This window comes from Nelumbo nucifera, chromosome 7 (genome assembly GCF_055504915.1).
Source record: "Nelumbo nucifera cultivar China Antique chromosome 7, China Antique-T2T, whole genome shotgun sequence".
Lineage (NCBI taxonomy): Eukaryota > Viridiplantae > Streptophyta > Magnoliopsida > Proteales > Nelumbonaceae > Nelumbo > Nelumbo nucifera.
The window spans coordinates 26,238,074-26,255,832 of record NC_142655.1 but is presented as its reverse complement, the minus strand read 5'-3'; the positions used below and the strand labels follow the sequence as shown (position 1 = coordinate 26,255,832).

The following is a 17,759-nucleotide window of genomic DNA, read 5'->3' as shown; positions in this document are numbered from 1 at the left end:
ATCTTCTTGCATACAGAGGGCACAAACTTTTTCGATCTTATGAGTAAATTTAGCCAAGGAGACTCTAACTGGTAAAATTCCTTTGATGCATCTCCATAGAAAGCTTACGATTCGAGGTGTGACTTCTTTGAAGTTCCAGAAATCTTTCCAAGTTACCTCAGCAAAAGCAAATCAGTGTCGTTGATGTAGCCCATTGACTAGTTAGGAGCTTATAGCCTGAAGCACAAGTGAAATTGCCATGAGGTGTGAGAGTCCAACAGAGTCTATCCTGCCCGCTTTTGGAATACGGTGGTACATCAACACTTGAAATCTGATTTGCTATCCTTTCCTCAAATAGGGAAGAGATAACTTCCCTATTCCCTCAACCCTGTTCTTTGTTTAACAAAGCAGCAACTTTCAGATTTTGGAGCTCAGAATTATGCAAAGGTATGACTTTAGGAATCCACGGATCATTGAAGACATTGATCTTCTAACCATCTGACTCCCTTAAGTAAATCCTTTCTAGAATCCAACATTCCTCGCCAAAGAAGTGAATCTGTCTTTTTCTTCTCAGCATTCCAAAAGGATTTTTGAGTGCCAATGTATTTATGGAAGAGGATTTGGGCCCAAAGTCTGTGGGGTTTTGTTAGAAATCTCCAGGATAATTTCATGATGAGAACCTTATTTTTAGTGGTTATATCATGAATACCGAGACCTCCATTTTCTTTCCTCAATAAGAATTTGTCCCACCCTTGTAAATAGATATGACGAGTTCCAGCAGAGAAACCCCACCAGAAATCCCTGGCAACTGAGTTGATTTTCGAGCAAGTGGCTTTTGGAAATAGATGGGTTGCCATGAAGTAAGAGGGTATAGCTGTAATTGTGGATTTTATTTGGGAGAATGATGCTTCAGCCCAAGATCAGAATTCATAGTCAAAAAGTACAATTGGGGTAAGTTCCAACTCGGAATTGATGCCAATTCATGGGCAGGCATTAGTGCATAGGGTGGGGGTAATTGACATTTTAAAATGTTGTAGATCTGCAATGGGCCTGTGTGTACTTCTCCGATTTGACTAAGACTTCTCTCCCTACATGAGATAGACAATGGGGCTTCCAAGATTTGAGTTTATTTTTGCATTTATCTACATCAAATTACCAAGTGGAAGCCTTTCCATGATTTAGCAAGGTTAAGCTCCTGACCTGACCAGGCACTAAATTGAAGAATGTTGTTCTTCACAGTATTGATTTCCTCTTCAGAGCTTCGACCAAAAATTAAAATGTCCTTGGCAAAGAACAAATGGTTAAGTTTTGAGCAGTTGCGAGCTACTTTGACCCCACATAAGGATCCATTTTCCAAATGCTTATGGAGGCAACGAGAAAAGACATCCATATAGAGGATGAAGAGATTCGGGGAAAGGGGGCAGCCCTGTCTTAAACCTCTTTCAGGTTTGAAGGAAGTTCCCAAATCTCCATTCAACAGAATTGAGAACGATGTTGTAGAAATACAAGCCTTAATAAGATCACAGAACTGAGTAGAGAAACCCCTACACTGAAGACTCCACAATAGGAAATCCCATTGCACACTGTCGTAAGCCTTAGATAAGTCAACTTTGAGCATAAAATTACCGACTTTATTCCTTGCTTTTTTCATTTAATGCAGAACCTCTTAAGCAATCACCTTGTTGTCATGAATTTATCTACCAGGTGAGAAGGCATTTTGGAATGGGGTGATGAGGGAGTCCATGTAATTTCGTAGCCGGAGGGCTATTATCTTCGCTATAACCTTATAAGGCACGTTTGTAAGACCAATGGGTCTGAGGTCAGTAACTGGTTCCTCCCCATCCTTCTTAGGAATTAAGACCAGAGTAGTATCATCAATACTTTCAATCAGTTCAGGGTTTTGAAAAGCTTCTTGCACAAAATGAGTGAGGTCCCCTCCTAATTCTGCCCATGCCCAACAATGCTGATAGAAGAAGGCATGCATACCGTCCGGGTCCGGTGCTTTAAGAGGCCCAATAGCAAAGAGAGCTGTCTTAACCTCTTCTATAAAAAGGATTCTATAGAGTATAGAGTATAGAGTATAGAATTAATATCTTCTGTGATTTGTACAGGTATGAGACTTGAGTCACAAGAGGAGAAATCATGATTTGAAGAAGTGAAAAACTGCTGAAATGAATCTCTGATTGTATTTGAGGTCAAGTTTCAAAGTATTGTGTATCGACAGGGGCGTATCGGTGCTAAAAATTAACTGCTTAATGTTTTCTTTAGTTTTTTATTTTTCAAACTTGATTTCTGGAATGTTTTTCAAGTCTTTTTTATTGAAATAAATGAGGGTCCTGAAACATCTGTAAATAGATGTATCGAAACCAAAAGATACGATACGATATATCTGATACGGGGCATATTGTATCGATACTTTGAACCTTGTTTAAGATAATTGTAGGATCTGAAGTCCAATCCCCGTTAACATTGCGAAACCAGTGAATTCCATTGGATCTACTTCTATTTGTTACAGAAATATGGAAAAATTTTGTTTGCCTATCTCCTTTTTGAAGCCAATCAACGTGTGCCCTTTGTTTCCAATAAATTTCCTCAGCCTCAAGAAGATTTTCAAGTTCACCCCTTAATTTGGACGACTCAGCCACATCCAGTTGAGATGTGTTAAGATACAATTCAATTTCTTTGATTCTCTGTTTGAAATTAGGTTGATTCAAGCTGCTCCAATCAAACAACTTATGTTTACAGTTTACACATTTGTCTCTGAAATTGGTAGAAGATTCATTCCAGAATTGACTAACCATGGTATTGAAATCAGAAATCTTAGTCCAGGCTGCTTCAAATCTAATATTTTTTCTATTGAACTTCTTGAAAGAAGAGGTATAGATTGCAATCGGCCGATGATCACTTCTTCCCGTAGTTAGCTGCTTCACACGAGTGTGAGGGAAATTTTCAAGCCAAGAGGTGGAACAAAGACCTCTGTCAAGGCGTTCAAGGATTAGTCCTGATTGTATTCTGTTGGAGCAAGTGAACGGCTGACCTCTAAAGCCGAGATCAATTAAAACACAAAGCTCTGTCATATTATTGAATTTCTTGATTTTTTCTCTTCTTTGTTAGAAATAGCATTTAGATCACCCAAAAGGCACCAAGGATGTGAGATAGTAGAAGCCACTTGTAAAACTTCATCCCAGACTAAATCCCACTGAATACGCACCTGGTGATTTGCAATAGAGGCATGCACCACATGATTAGAATGGTATGAAATGGCTTTGTTCCAGCCGAGCCAGATTCCACCAGATTTGCCGCAAGAATTAGGAAAGTGAATGCTGGGCACATTCCATTTTAATATATAGATATGGATTTAAGCCTAATTTTTTTCTATCATTAATTAGGTAATTACTTTCGCACTTTCAGACATAATTTGAAATTTTAATTTTAATTTTAGCACCTAATTCGAATTCTCTTTCGTTAACTTTGTTAATTAATGATCCTCTCTCATTAACTTCATTTTATTAGTATAAAAATTACAAGCTTTAGCAATAGAAAGATTTAAACCTTTGTCATTTGGTTTTAACAATTATAAGTTCACCATTAGGCCACACCCATATATTTACTATGATTATATGCATTATATATATATATATATATATATATATATATATATATATATATATATACACTATACATACACAAACATTTTAGTTATTCCATTACTTTTTCAATGGTTACTAATTGTGTCTTGATATCTTAAACTTTACATAAATTATTAAATTATGGCTTTTTACATTTGAATAAGTAAATGACTTATATTTACAATTATATAAAAGCTGTAGTTATTATTATTATTAATATATTTTTTATAATTTATTTGAGTTTCCTAATATATTTATGCATATCTTAATTTTTCATCCATATCTATGGGAATTTAAAATATATCTTAATACATCTCTTAAAATTGTATTTTCAATACATGTTGCATTTCCGATACTTTTAACCTTGTTACATGAATCACAAGAAACTCACCTAGATGGGCAAAGAAAGTAACAAAGATTTGGTTTGTACTGTTTTTATAGATTCACTAATTATGTAAAAGTGTCACCAGTGCACCAATTATGCATAAGGGATCAGCAGATCGAATAGGATTGATGTTGTTTCAGTAATAACACTGGCGCTCAAAGCATATTTCAGATCCGGCATCGTCGATGACTTGATACAACTCAGTGATGAGCTTTGCGGGATAGAGCAAGGCCCCCGGTGCTTGATCAAGAGAGACGGCTAGGGAAACCTGAAGATAAGTTGTAAATTGGAATCAATTTGCTCCTCCTCGTGGGAATTGATGATGGGTTTTTGGAATAAGAATTAAGGGTCTGTTTGGTTCACAGGAATAAGGGTCTGGAATCGGAATTTCTAGATGTTTGGTTGGGCGGAATCGGAATCTGATTTCCATTTTAAACGGAATAATGATGGAGGCCCATCTCATCATATGGGCAACAACTCATGGGAAGAATTCAAGATAAGCCAAAGAACTCAAAGAATCCAAGATAATTCAGGAATTCAAGATACATCAAGAATTCAAGAATCTAAGATAATTCAAGAATTCGAGATTATCCCAAGATAATTCAAGAATTATCAAAATTCAAGAATTCAAGATCCATCAAGAATTCAAGACTCATCAAGAATTCAAAGAATCCAAGACTCATCAAGAATTCAAAGAATCCAAGACTCATCAAGAATTCAAGAATTCTAAATAATCCAAGATTCATGCATTGATAAGATCAAGGGAGATCGGACGGGGGAGATCAAGTCAAGAAGAGTTCGATCCAATCTACAAGTTTGAGATGTTTAGATCAAATCTAATTTTTTTCCTAGTTCTTTTATAATTTCTCAATGTATTATAAATACTGCTATTTCCCAGAATTATTAATCAATTCATACTTTAGATTTTCAGATTTTCTTGAGTTTTCTTCTTTGAGTTTTCGCCACCTTTTCTCTCTCCTAGAGAAATCGGTGTTATTCGCTAGGTGCTAGTGAACGCCCGATGCTTGCATAGCCAGCTCCGGTTCTCATTGCTTCCACGCTGCGTCAGGTGGTATCAGAGCAGGGAATTCGCCCAGTCATGCCCAACCTAGACGGTAGCAGTCGCAACCCACCCCGTGACGGAGATCAGGGGTTCTCAGCTGTTTGGAGAGCAATCGAAGAGCAACGTACAACCACACGTAACATCGAACGGCAGTTGGCAGAGGTGACTGAACAACTGCAAACCTTGTTACAGGAGGTTGTCCCACGAATCCGGGAAAATCCATAGCAGATCGCAGGAGACGACCACGACAGACCACCCGTCGCTATTGCGTCCCGACGCCCAGTTCTTGACTACGATAGTGATGACGATTTCAAATTTGGTGGTGCTCAAGTTCTTCCCGGCAACGACAGAAATGGTAGAAATTGGCACAATCAAGGTAATTTCAACCCTCGTAGGAATAATGATGAATTTAAACTCAAGGTAGATATTCCTACTTTTAGTGGAGATCTTGGTATAGAGGGACTTTTGGATTGGATCACAGAAGTCGATAGGTTCTTTGATTACATGGAAATACCAAAGGAACGAAGGGTAAAATTAGTAGCTTTCCGATTAAAGAGAGGCGCATCTGTTTGGTGGGAACGGATGAGAGAGACCCGGATGAGAGAAAGAAGGGGTCCTGTTCGAACCTGGAGACGCATGAAACAATTAATCAGAGGTAGATTTTTACCTCCTGACTATGAACAATATATGTTTGAATCTTATCAGAGGTGTGCGCAGGGTTCTCGTAGTGTTAATGAATATACATCTGAATTTTTGAGATTAGCTGAAAGAAATCAATTATCTGGAAGTGATAACCAGCAGGCAGCCCGTTATCTAAGCGGTTTAAGACCGTCTATCAGAGATAAAATTGGTGTACAGATGGTTCTTAGTGTGCAGGAAGCAAAGAACCTAGCCTTGAAAGTAGAATTGATGTTCCAAGATAAGGCACGTAGTGATACTTATCGTCGGTACAGCGGGAGCGACAACAGACCGACAACTGTCGACAGGAACAAATCAGTCCCGACAGTTCAACCTTCTCACCCAACAAGTACAGATAACGCCGGTAAGGTTGTTACAGGAGGACATACTCAAGGTAACCCTTCAAACCCTCCTAAACCCAGTAATTCCTATGCAAAGCCTACTCCTATTAAATGCTTTAAATGTAATGAGGTTGGACATAGATCTAGTGACTGTCCTAGGAGGAAGGCAGTTAATATGGTAGAAAGGGAGGAGGAAGAAGATGTGGAGGAGGAAGTATACTGTGGACCTGATAGGGAAGATGAAGAGGGTCCATACGAACATGAAGAGTATACCTGTGTTGTGAGAAAATTAATGTTGTCCCAGAAAAATAAAGATACTTCTCAAAGGCACAGATTGTTTCGTACTAGATGTACTGTCAAGGGTAAATTATTTGATTTAATTATTGATAGTGGCAGTCAAGAAAATATTATTTGCAGGGATGTCATACAAAGGTTACAATTACTTCTTGAAAAACATCCAAACCCATATACAATTGGGTGGATTAAGGAAGGAGGCGGCGTACGAGTGGAGGAACGCTGCAAGGTACCCTTTTCTATTGGTAAGTACAATGATGAAGTATATTGTGATATTGTAGACATGGATGCTTGCCATATTTTGTTGGATAGGCCTTGGCAATTTGATACAGATGCAAGGCACATGGGTAGGATGAATACCTACCAGCTTGAAAAAGAGGGTATACGTTACACTTTGTTACCCATGGCTGAAGAGAATATTCCTAAGGCCCCAAAAGCCAATGAGAGAAATTTTCTTACTATTACCCATCATCATGCTGAATTTATGAAAGAATGTAAGGATACCCACGAGGTACATTTGTTGAAGGGAAAAAATATGAATGAAACACTGGAGGAAAATAAAATTTTAGTGGAAGTGCAGGGACTACTTGATGAGTTCCATGATGCAGTTCCAGATGAGTTACCACATGAACTCCCACCCATGCGAGATATACAGCATCACATTGATTTTGTTCTTGGTACTAGAATCATAATTCCCCTTGTAAATTCTTCAAAGGTTAAGGTTTGTGGTCGATGTGTAGCTACGCCAGAAGACCTTAGTTTGATGCAAGAAATCGTACTATGTGTAAGCTTTCACATTCACGGTTCCATTTTCATTGAGGGTGATAAGTCTTCATGGAAGTTAGAAGTTCCTTCATACTTCGATTCTACTCTTTGTCCTCTTCCAGCTCTTTTCAAATTGCTGAAAATTAAGCCATATCAGAAGGTAGAAGTTATCCCGAAGGATCTTGACAAGCGAAAATGTTCCTTAAGCCTAGAGGGTGATTCAGATGAAACTGCAACACTCTTGCCTCTTTTGAAACGAAGAAAGGGGGGCCAACATCCTGAGCAAAGTAACGATAAACAAGTTATCTCAAAGTCAACTCTAAATAAGCTTGTCGGTACTGCAGATACATACAATCTAGAGGAAATGGATCCCCCAAAAACACTCATGTGTGGTCTAAAGCCGTATCAGAACCAAGCCCTTTATTGGATGACAGAATCGGGGAAGGGAATTGATGTTGAGCAAGCGGCCAAAACACTTCATCCATGTTGGTCTGCCGACCGTATATGTGATAAGAGAGCGTCTGCAATTTATGTTAACAATTTCTCAGGGGAAGCTACTACACAATTTCCTAGTGCTTTAATACTTGCTGACTGTCATCGCTACCTACCAGAGACGACCCTCGCATATCCTAGCCACGACTCGGGGTCGAGTCTTTTCCAAGTGGGGGAGAATGATGGAGCCCCATCTCATCAGGGAGGCCCATCTCATCATATGGGCGACATCTCATGGGAAGAATTCAAGATAAGCCAAAGAACTCAAAGAATCCAAGATAATTCAGGAATTCAAGATACATAAAGAATTCAAGAATCCAAGATAATTCAAGAATTCAAGATTATCCCAAGATAATTCAAGAATTCAAGATCCATCAAGAATTCAAGAATTCAAGACTCATCAAGAATCCAAGACTCATCAAGAATTCAAAGAATCCTAGACTCATAAAGAATTCAAGAATTCTAAATAATCCAAGATTCATGCATGGATAAGATCAAGGGAGATCGGACGGGGGAGATCAAGTCAAGAAGAGTTCGATCCAATCTACAAGTTTGAGATGTTTAGATCAAATCTAATTTTTTTTTCCTAGTTCTTTTATAATTTCTCAATGTATTATAAATACTGCTATTTCCCAGAATTATTAATCAATTCATACTTTAGATTTTCAGATTTTCTTGAGTTTTCTTCTTTGAGTTTTCGCCACCTTTTCTCTCTCCTAGAGAAATCGGTGTTATTCGCTAGGTGCTAGTGAACGCCCGGTGCTTGCATAGCCAGCTCCGATTCTCATTGCTTTCACGCTGCGTTAGAATGACAATCCCCCATTTGAGGGAATGACCATTCCCGACCCACCCCCCAAGAATTAGATTCCCATTCCAGCTGGTTAAAACAATAAAAAGAAAAATGATGAAAAAACCCCTCTCAAACCCCCAATTGAAGTTTCCAACCCTCTTTCTCCTCTCTCTCGTCACTCCCTCCTTCAAACCTTCTGTAGGTCGGTGGTTGAACTCCAAAGGTCCGACCTGCATTACTCTGGCCAGGTCATCATAGATCTCTCTCTCATTTCCTCTTCTTCTTTTTCAAAATCCACCGCCCATGCTCTGCTTCCTTGCCTCCTCTTCCTCCTTTTCCTTCTTAGGATCGATCTACTTCTTCATTGCTATTATTAACTAATTTTCACTACAAGAAAAACAGTCTAAGATCCAAGGCGGCGATCATTGGTCTGCCGTCTAAGTAGCTGCCAGCCTAGATCAAAACCGCTGCCTTAGATACAAGAGATTGCCGCCTTTGGTGGCCGGTTTGGGGTGGCTGGTTTGGTTTAGTCCAACATCATTTACTTCCTTAGGCGGCGGTTCAGACCGCCAGTTTGGTTTGGTTTATGGCTAATCTAGCAGTTTCATGACCGCCAGCTTAGATATAGATACATTTTTTAATGTTTATGCCAGGTTAATTCCAATATTTGTTGGTACATACACTTTTTTATTAATTCATCACTTTAATACATGCTTAACAAATAAAAAAATGCAATTTAAAAAATGAAAAGTTAAGTTAAGAAACTTAAATAAAAAATGCAATTTAAAACAAAATATATTAATTAATATCCAAATCAAACTGTTCACATACAATATCCATTTGACATATAAAAATACAAGGACTTTAAAAAATTCAATTTATCGAATAAGGTTCATCTTCAAAAGCAAATCCACTTAGCGTAATTGATGAACCTGTAAATCAAAAACATATAAATTAGTAAATGAGATAACCATAAAAAATGTATAAAAAACAAGACATTCAAGGAGGCATCCTAATTTAGCATTCTCATATCAATAAATGAATTATGCAACTAGTAAATTAACCAAATCAAATTGAAACCTCTATGGCATGACAGAGTTAATGTAATCAGATTTGTAGCACATAAAAGCACATTAGGATGATTGGTCTGGATTTAATAGATAAAAAATGTAAAATATTTCAAATAATGAACCCAATCTACCCATTTAAAAGTGGTGCTATCTGTATCCTTGTGCTTATATGACCCTATTTACATATTTCACTATCATCAATAGAAGTTTACCAGTTGCCAATATAAAAAAGCTTATGTGATGTCAACAAACTGGGGTTCATGGAGTTGTTTTATTTTTTTTTCTATTTCACCACTCTTTCTTCAATATTTCAGATATGAAATCCTTCTATTTTCCCTATATCAAGATTGAATCCTTTTCTTCTTTACGTAGAACATATACCCTATAGGGACTTTTCTCCTTCACAACCTACACCACAAGTCTTATCTTTTTTTTTTTTTCATGTACCCAATGAAGTATGTACAGCCAGAAGGGCACCTCGGAAAAGAGCTCTTCACAATGAAGTATATTTACCAAAATGACCTCAAGATGAATGTATAAGATGAGAATACAGAAACTGAAGACACCTTTTCGATAAATGAAAGAAAATCTACAAAATTAAAGGAATTAAATCTACCAAAAAAACTTAAGAGCTATGTGGGTAACAAACCTGGAGAGTGAGATACAGCAGCTCTGCAAGTCTCTTCAATGTGATCCTAGAGTAATATTTTGACACGACTAATATGTTCTGAAAGCATATATGTCAACTAAATTAATTTGAATATCTAAAATCATAAAATCTTGAAAAATAATATGCCATATAACTGGATGTGCACAAGCCAATTACATGCTCAATAATTCTCTGTTTTAGATCCTCTGCTGCTTTCTCACCCAAATGACCCCCAAGCATGTTCTTTTCATTCTCAAACTCATCCTGACATGTCTCCAATTCCTTTCTGAGATGCCAACTTTAATTGTGCCCAAACTTGCAGGATCTGTTGACCTACAAGAACGGAACAGAACAGGTATTTTAAGCCATTTTGAATGATAGCTGATGAGGGCGGATTTGGCCCTCCAATGATATTGTGACACATGGTACCTTGGAACAACAATTAGGTGACACCCGGAACCACTTAGACAAAAAATTGATTCATCAATAGCAAGTACCTTCTTTATGACTATATTATATTTCCTAGATGCATGAAGTATAGAAAAAACACAATGAAATGGTAGGAAAAAGGTCCTTTCTAACAAAGAGAAAGCAATAGATGGTACCCCTTATAATGACACTAGATAAGCAATCTGTTGGATCATTTAAAAACATCAAAGTGTTGGCAAGGAAACCCCTTATAATGGGCTGATATGATGGTATTCCCTCTAAGTTGGGTGATAAATATAGTAGGGACTAGGGATATCACAACACATGAAATCCCTTTCATTTGCCCACTGATGTTTCAAAAATCAGGTCAGACATATTGAACCCAGAAAATTGGATACTGGGAAGCCCAGTTCTGGAGAAGTTATAGCTTCAAAACAGCTAAATGGTATTCAATTGGGAACCAAATAGCTTTCTTGTTCAATCTCTCTCCGATTTTCAGGACATTGATGATTTCACTCTCCCCTATGTTTGGAGTACCCGTTTGAAGTGGCAGGTATGGGTTAGTTTCAAACATTTGATCAAGTTGAATTGAATTATTAGATTTTCCAAGGGTTTTGACTTTGTTGATGACTGCTGTTACTGTTATTAACATATTACTATTTTGTTCCTCATATAGAAAAAGGCCATTAGAGGGTGGAGCTTGGCACAACGATTGGTTTTCTCCATTGTGACCTGGGTGACCAGGGTTCAAATCTTGGAAACAGCCTCTCTGTGTGTGTAGGGGTAAGACTGCATGCATCTATGTGGAGTCTTGGGAGAGGTGGACTGGATTACAGACCCAACCTTTGATTTTGTTTTGGTGAACAAAGAGGTTCTCACTTCTCAGACTCAAATCTGTGCTCTCAAGCTTGGTAGCCCAAGATTTTATGACAAAACCTATTTTTATTCCTCATATATCATTCATAAACAATTTGTGTGCATATTATGTAGTTAATAAATATGACCTCCTTGTTCCAATTGGTTTTCTAGATGACTAACAAGAGTATCAATATTTGCAATGCCGTGCCACAAAGCATGCCAGACCAAATTCCCTAGAACCAAAGCATCTATTAGTATTGAAACTGTTGGTCGAAGAAGACAAAGAAGACCAGCCTAAACAATTTTTATTGCCTTCATTACATGCCACAGGTAAAATCTATGAACAGATTAATCTGAATCATATTAATTCACTAGCTGAAAGCGAAATAGTGAACTGGTGGTTCCAATCTTGCTAATAAATATTACCTCCTTTGTTATTTTACTTCCTTGCCAATCTTTATTGAGTTTGCCCAGTACAGACCTCTCCCGTGCATTTGATTTCCTTAATACACCTTGAATAGCAGCCTTTGCCTGAAACACATACCAGATGGAGAGCTATTTACCTAAACTATTACACAAAATAGATTGTGCATAGCATAGAAAAGATAACAACCTCTGCAAGGTTTGTTGCACTATCTTCAAGTGATGCACTCAAAGACTTCTCCTGGATTCCCAATCTGGACTTTGGAGTTGAAAACCCAGTAAGGTTTTCTAACTTCTAGTCGTGTGAAGAAGTAGGCTTAGCAAGCCATTTGATAGGGACGCCTGTGTTCTTTTTTTACTGTAAATAAAACCTGCAAGCCAATGGGAGGGAGAAGATGACAATTAAAAACTGAAAATCGAAAAGTGAAAACTTCCTATATGGAGAAGTAAATGGAATGGCAAATCTAAGCAGGTGAGCAATCAAAGTAGGTAATAAATCTTCCAACAGAGCAAAATAAAGGAGATAAGCTTTTTCACAGAAGTTCTTAGTTATTAGCTAAAACTTGGATAAAATATAATTTGAAAGAAAATTAAAATTTTCAAACAAGAGCAAATAAAAACTCTACAGAACCCAAGGTTACTTATTGCAAATTTGCAATCCAAAGCTTTTCTTGGGAGGAGCCTTTGCATCAAGCCCAATGACCATTAATTTCCAAAAACAAAAAATATGGCAAACAGATGCAGTTTTTACATTTTTTCTCAACTTTTTTACTATGATCTCAAGTAGTTGCTACTTGATAGTTCTCTTCCTCTCAATTTTCTACTCTAGAGTTTTGATTTTTGAACACATCACCTCATCCCTTCTTATAAATCAAGACAGAGAGAGAGAGAGTGTGTGTGTCTATACGTGTAAGAACTATGAAAAATGCATGAAAAGCCTGAAACGTGGTGCCTAGATGCAGTACTTTTTGACATTGAGGAACCATGAACAAGCAGTGGCACTCGGTAGTCGGCACTCCACAGTGCAAAGTGAAAAGTGCACAAAATCCTTATTTTTGTGCAGCCAAGAGTGAGGTCGGCCATGGGCATAAACCCACACAAAATGGCATCATCTCTATGGTGATTGCTCCTTTTCCTCAAATCTCAGGCTCTCACCTTTTCGTGTCTTTCCTAGAACTTTGTACTGAGGATGCCTAAAAAAAGAACTTATCGAGGATCGTGGGCACATGATGTTTGATGCTTGTCTGTTTTATTTATTATTTAGTTCTTTTTAATAGGTGTTTGGCATCAATGCCGATTTTTCTAAAATGGTGCCACATCAGCATCATGTGGTCTGAAATTTATTTTTTTCTAAAAACACTCAATGATTGATTAACCATTTTATGAAAACGTTTTCTCAGACCATACTTTAGAAATAGAAAAAGGTGTTTTTTCTTCTTTTTTAAAGAGGCAAAAAATAGATGAAGAAAAACTTGCTTCTCTGTTTTAATTTTTAATTCCATACCCACCCACCCTTAATTGGCATGTAGTCATGCATCCAAATTCTTTCTCAAATCTAGGGTTTATCAAAGTGGACCCGATTACCCACCATACCAACAATTTGGACCCATATTAATAACTAAGTAGATGTTGCATATTATCATCAATTAAAAATCTGTTGAGGGTATTAATTATATTTATAGAAACTTTTATTATGAAGAAAAAGAGCCAAAGAAGTAAAGCAGGCATTCCATATTGCCATGCCTTCCATGTAGAGAAAGTGGGTTTTGCTTCTCCACTTTTATAAACCTAGAAAACTTGGAAGAAAATAACATAAAACAAAAAAATTTAAGAGCAGCCGTGGATAGGTTGGAAATCACTAATTGCAAAAGAACTTGATGTAACGATTCCTGGTCATGTATTAGTTTTTTGTGCTAAGTAACTCGTTATTTCGTTTGCTCTCAAGTGGCTGATAACTCAGAAGCTGAAGTGGAGCAGTTCCTGGATTCCTGCTGTGATGAGATTTGTTTTCATGTTAGTTGGGGATAACGCCACCAACCGGTAAGGTTGCCCATTTCCACTTGAATCGGGGAGTGGGTGAGCTAATATAGCTGTTACAAGTCATAATCCCATAAAATGTGGGGTATGGTGGTGAGCTCCTCGGGGTTGTCATGCGGTGGTCAGTCTGACTTGGAAGTGAGCTGCCCGTAAGGTGCCAAGCTGCATGGTGGCGAGCTGCCTGTGAGGTGTTGAGCTGCCTGTAAGTGCCAAGCTGCTTGGTGGCGAGTTGCCTATGAGGTGCCGAGCTATCTGTAAGGTGCCAGGCTGCTAGGTGGTGAGCTGCCTGTGAGGTGCCGAGCTGCCCGTAAGGTGCCAGGCTGCTTGGTGGCGAGCTGTCTGTGAGGTGCCAACCTTCCCGTAAGGTGCCAAGCTGCTTGGTGACGAGCTGCCTATGAAGGTGCCGAACTGCTTGGAAGCGAGCTGCCCGTAAGGTGCCAGGCTGCATGGTGGCGATATGCTTGTGAGGTGCCGAGCTGCTTGGTGGCGAGTTGCCTGTGAGGTGCCGAGCTGCTTGGTGGCGAGCTGCCTGTAAGTGCCAAGCTACTTGGTGGCAAGCTGCCTGTAAGGTGCCGAGCTGCTTGGAAGTCAGTTGCCCGTAAGGTGCCAAGCTGCTTGGTGGCGAACTGCCTATTGGCAAGCTGCCTGTGAGATACCGAGTTGCTTGGTGGTGAACTGTCTGTAAGGTGCCAGACTACATCTAATTGTCATAAGGTATCAGGTGTCATAATGTCATTGGAGGATCAAATCCGCTCTCATCAGAACTCATTCACCTTATTCTTTCCAATAGCCTGAGGCTTTTTCTAGCATTCTTGATAAAACGATGCTTTAGAAGTTCCTTAGCAGTTGGTCTTTGAAATGAAGACGGTAAAAGATATAAAATTAGAATTTTAGATTACACCTTAATAATGTATGAGCATTTAACAAGGTTTCATTATCCATAAAAAAAACTTCGTAGACATGTTATCTAGTTAATATATGATAAAAAATAGAGTTGCTTATTGACGTGGTTCCACTAGGCCAAAAGATTGGAAGACTTTAATACACCCATTACAGATTTACAGTAACATACATGAGCCCCAGACCATAATATATGTGTCCAACATGCATGGCACAACCATAATATATGTGTCCAAATTATACCAAGCCAACCCAGAGTCCCAGCCATTCCCACTGCACCTAAAACTTTTCAACAAAAAAACAAAAAACATATTGAAAAGTATAATTAGATACCTCAGAAGGCACCTTCTTCAAACACAGGGAAACAAATTCTTTCATAGGATGGGAAAAATGTTCATCCAGCTGCACAACACAAACAAAATCACCACCCTTCAAAACAATGAAAAATGACTTTTCCATATGGAAAAAGTAACTCTACTCAACAAAGCCTTAATCCCAAACTACCTCGGAAAGTCGGAATGGTTATATGGCCAAAAAAAAAAAAAAACAAAGATTCATTTTCTAAAGTTAAACAACAGCAGCAGTCTATTTGATACATCAAAGAAAACAAACCTGAGGGGGGTTTTCTCGAGGAATGATGAAAATAACCCACATTGGGTGGAGATCTACAAGTGGAGGTTTCCCTTTGGCCATCTCAATTGCAGTTATCCCCAAATACCAGATATCAGCCTGCATCAAGTAGAATCCAAATGCATGAAACAAGTGGACCAAGGTTCCGTGAAGCAAATAAAATAGGCAACCCTTCTGACACTTACCTTCACGTTGCATCCATCTGAATTTTGAATTACTTCTGGAGCCATCCAGAATGGTGTTCCTACAAATGTCTGCCAGATCTTAAATTTATTAGTACAAAGAGTTGACTGCTACATATAAATTATTAAACATTCCCATCTTATCATAAATAAAATAGATATAGAAAACTCCAATACTGTTATCAAAGCATGGAAATAGCATGACCTTTCTTCTCAAGATTGTCCTTGTTAGTTGTGCAGAAACACCAAAATCAGCAACCAGTTACACACTTTAGAAATAAGATTAAGAAACTAGAATCATCCATGATAAACATCATATAATTTTTCCATGCCAGCCAGGATTAATGATTTTGGCTTTGTTTAGACAAAAAGGCATACCTTAACATCTCCATTCTTTGTTAATAAAATGTTTGCAGCTGCCAAAATGATTATAGGAGGGGTGTTGATAAAGGGTAATTTGGCACGACCTAGCAAGAAGGGGATACATGGGCGCGATCTGATCAAGGGATGACAGCTCAGTATGGTGAGCCTACTTTGCAATATTTAGAGCTCAGGTATTCAGCCACTTCGGCCCAAAACCCACCTCGAGGTAGAGGCACCTCGGCGTTCAATCCAGTTCGAGACTAAAGAATCAAAGTACCAGCTCGGAGCTAATGACCCGAATCGCAATGTAACCGACTCCAGAGGCCTCTCCAACAGATCCCAAGTTTCTTGAGATCACGATGAGCTAATAGATCCCGACTTTTCCGAGATAATGATGAGAACTCGTCCCGACTCTGCCAGAGTCGGAGGTGAAATGATAAACCTTATCTACGTATCGCTCCTTCAAAAGTAGAACGAACCTTATCTCCACACCCCGGAGATCCCAGAGCTATTTCGTGAGACCCACGACTACTCCAGTATATAAAGACAGGAACCTCAAGGCAAAGGTACTCGTGATTACCATACTCTCTAGCATTCAACTCGCATTTACAACATACTTATTGACTTAATCAAAGCGACCTCGCTGGGTTAGCTATCCCGGGTTTTCCGATAGATTGCTTTGCAGACCGATCCAACTCGCCGTCTACCTAGAGTCTAGATCATCCTCCAGCTAGGAGTAGTTAGATCGCGCACCATCAATTGGCGCAATCTGTGGGAATTCGATCGAAAGGTCATTCCTACCTCTTTGCAGCTTCAGCTCAACTTCAACTTCAATGGCATCCTCCACCCACACCGGGAAAAGCATCGAGATGAACACCACCGGGGGGCAAGCCCAGCAACCAACCTCTCCCCAAGCTCCTACGGTGTACATCAGACAGTTCACCATTCCGTTCATAGCGTCTGGAGTCCCATCGCTAACTGCACCTCCGAGCACTGCACAGGTGAGCGCCCCACTTCCCCCAATGGTTGGCACAACTTTCTCTGAGCCCTCCGTGGTTCCTCCCGGAGTGGGGAGTTCCTAGTTCCATGACCTCGTTCAATGCGTCTGGGCCATTTAGATCCAAATGCAATAGTCCAGCAGTTTCAACAGTACCGGCATTATTACTTCTACCAGCAATACCAACACTAGTTCCCTCCACTACAGCCAAGCCAACAACCAGTCCCACCTCGGCACCCAAGGCCCCATCATGGTCAGAACCCGAGTCGCCTTGGGATTAACCAGAACATCAACCGATCCCCCCATCAGGGCGAAGAGACCTCACAAGCACTGATTCCTCTCAAGAGTCAGGTCTCACCCCGAGGGAGGAGAGACGATCAACACACTCCACCGGCCTCGCAAGGAAATCTCAGAAATAGGTCTGGGGATAGTCAACTGAATCCGCCCCGACACTCACAGCAAGAGAATGATGGCTCACGAGCAGATAACCAGTTCGGGGTTCGAGGTGCAAACTCGAGACAGGACCTCTCCGTCCCCCGTGATAGTCAGCCCCAGAATCCCTCGAGAAACCAGGATCTGCCTCATGACAGGGCCACAATACTAGATCGAAATAAAGTTAGTAGCACCAATGCCGAGCCAGTGAAGAAACAGCAGCGGAGATGTCGCAAGACACGCCGCACCTCAGTCAAGAATAGCCCGCTAGCAAAGCCAAGCCAATGAGAAAAGTAAACCAAAGGGAAGGAAGAAGCGAGCTCGGTGGCTACAAAGACCGCTCCTCCACTACTTTGCAGGTACTGAAACTTGT

At 39.4% G+C, this 17,759-nt stretch overlaps 1 long non-coding RNA gene across 1 annotated transcript; it reads right to left on the bottom strand.

Moving 5' to 3' along the window:
* Positions 1-9,181: 9,181 nt before the first annotated feature.
* Positions 9,182-12,682, bottom strand: LOC104593431 (uncharacterized). The gene is made up of 5 exons (XR_016078725.1): positions 12,036-12,682; positions 11,849-11,953; positions 10,313-10,468; positions 10,136-10,213; positions 9,182-9,348 (listed from the first exon to the last, which is right to left on the bottom strand). It is a non-coding gene; the product is annotated as an uncharacterized LOC104593431 (long non-coding RNA).
* Positions 12,683-17,759: the final 5,077 nt, after the last annotated feature.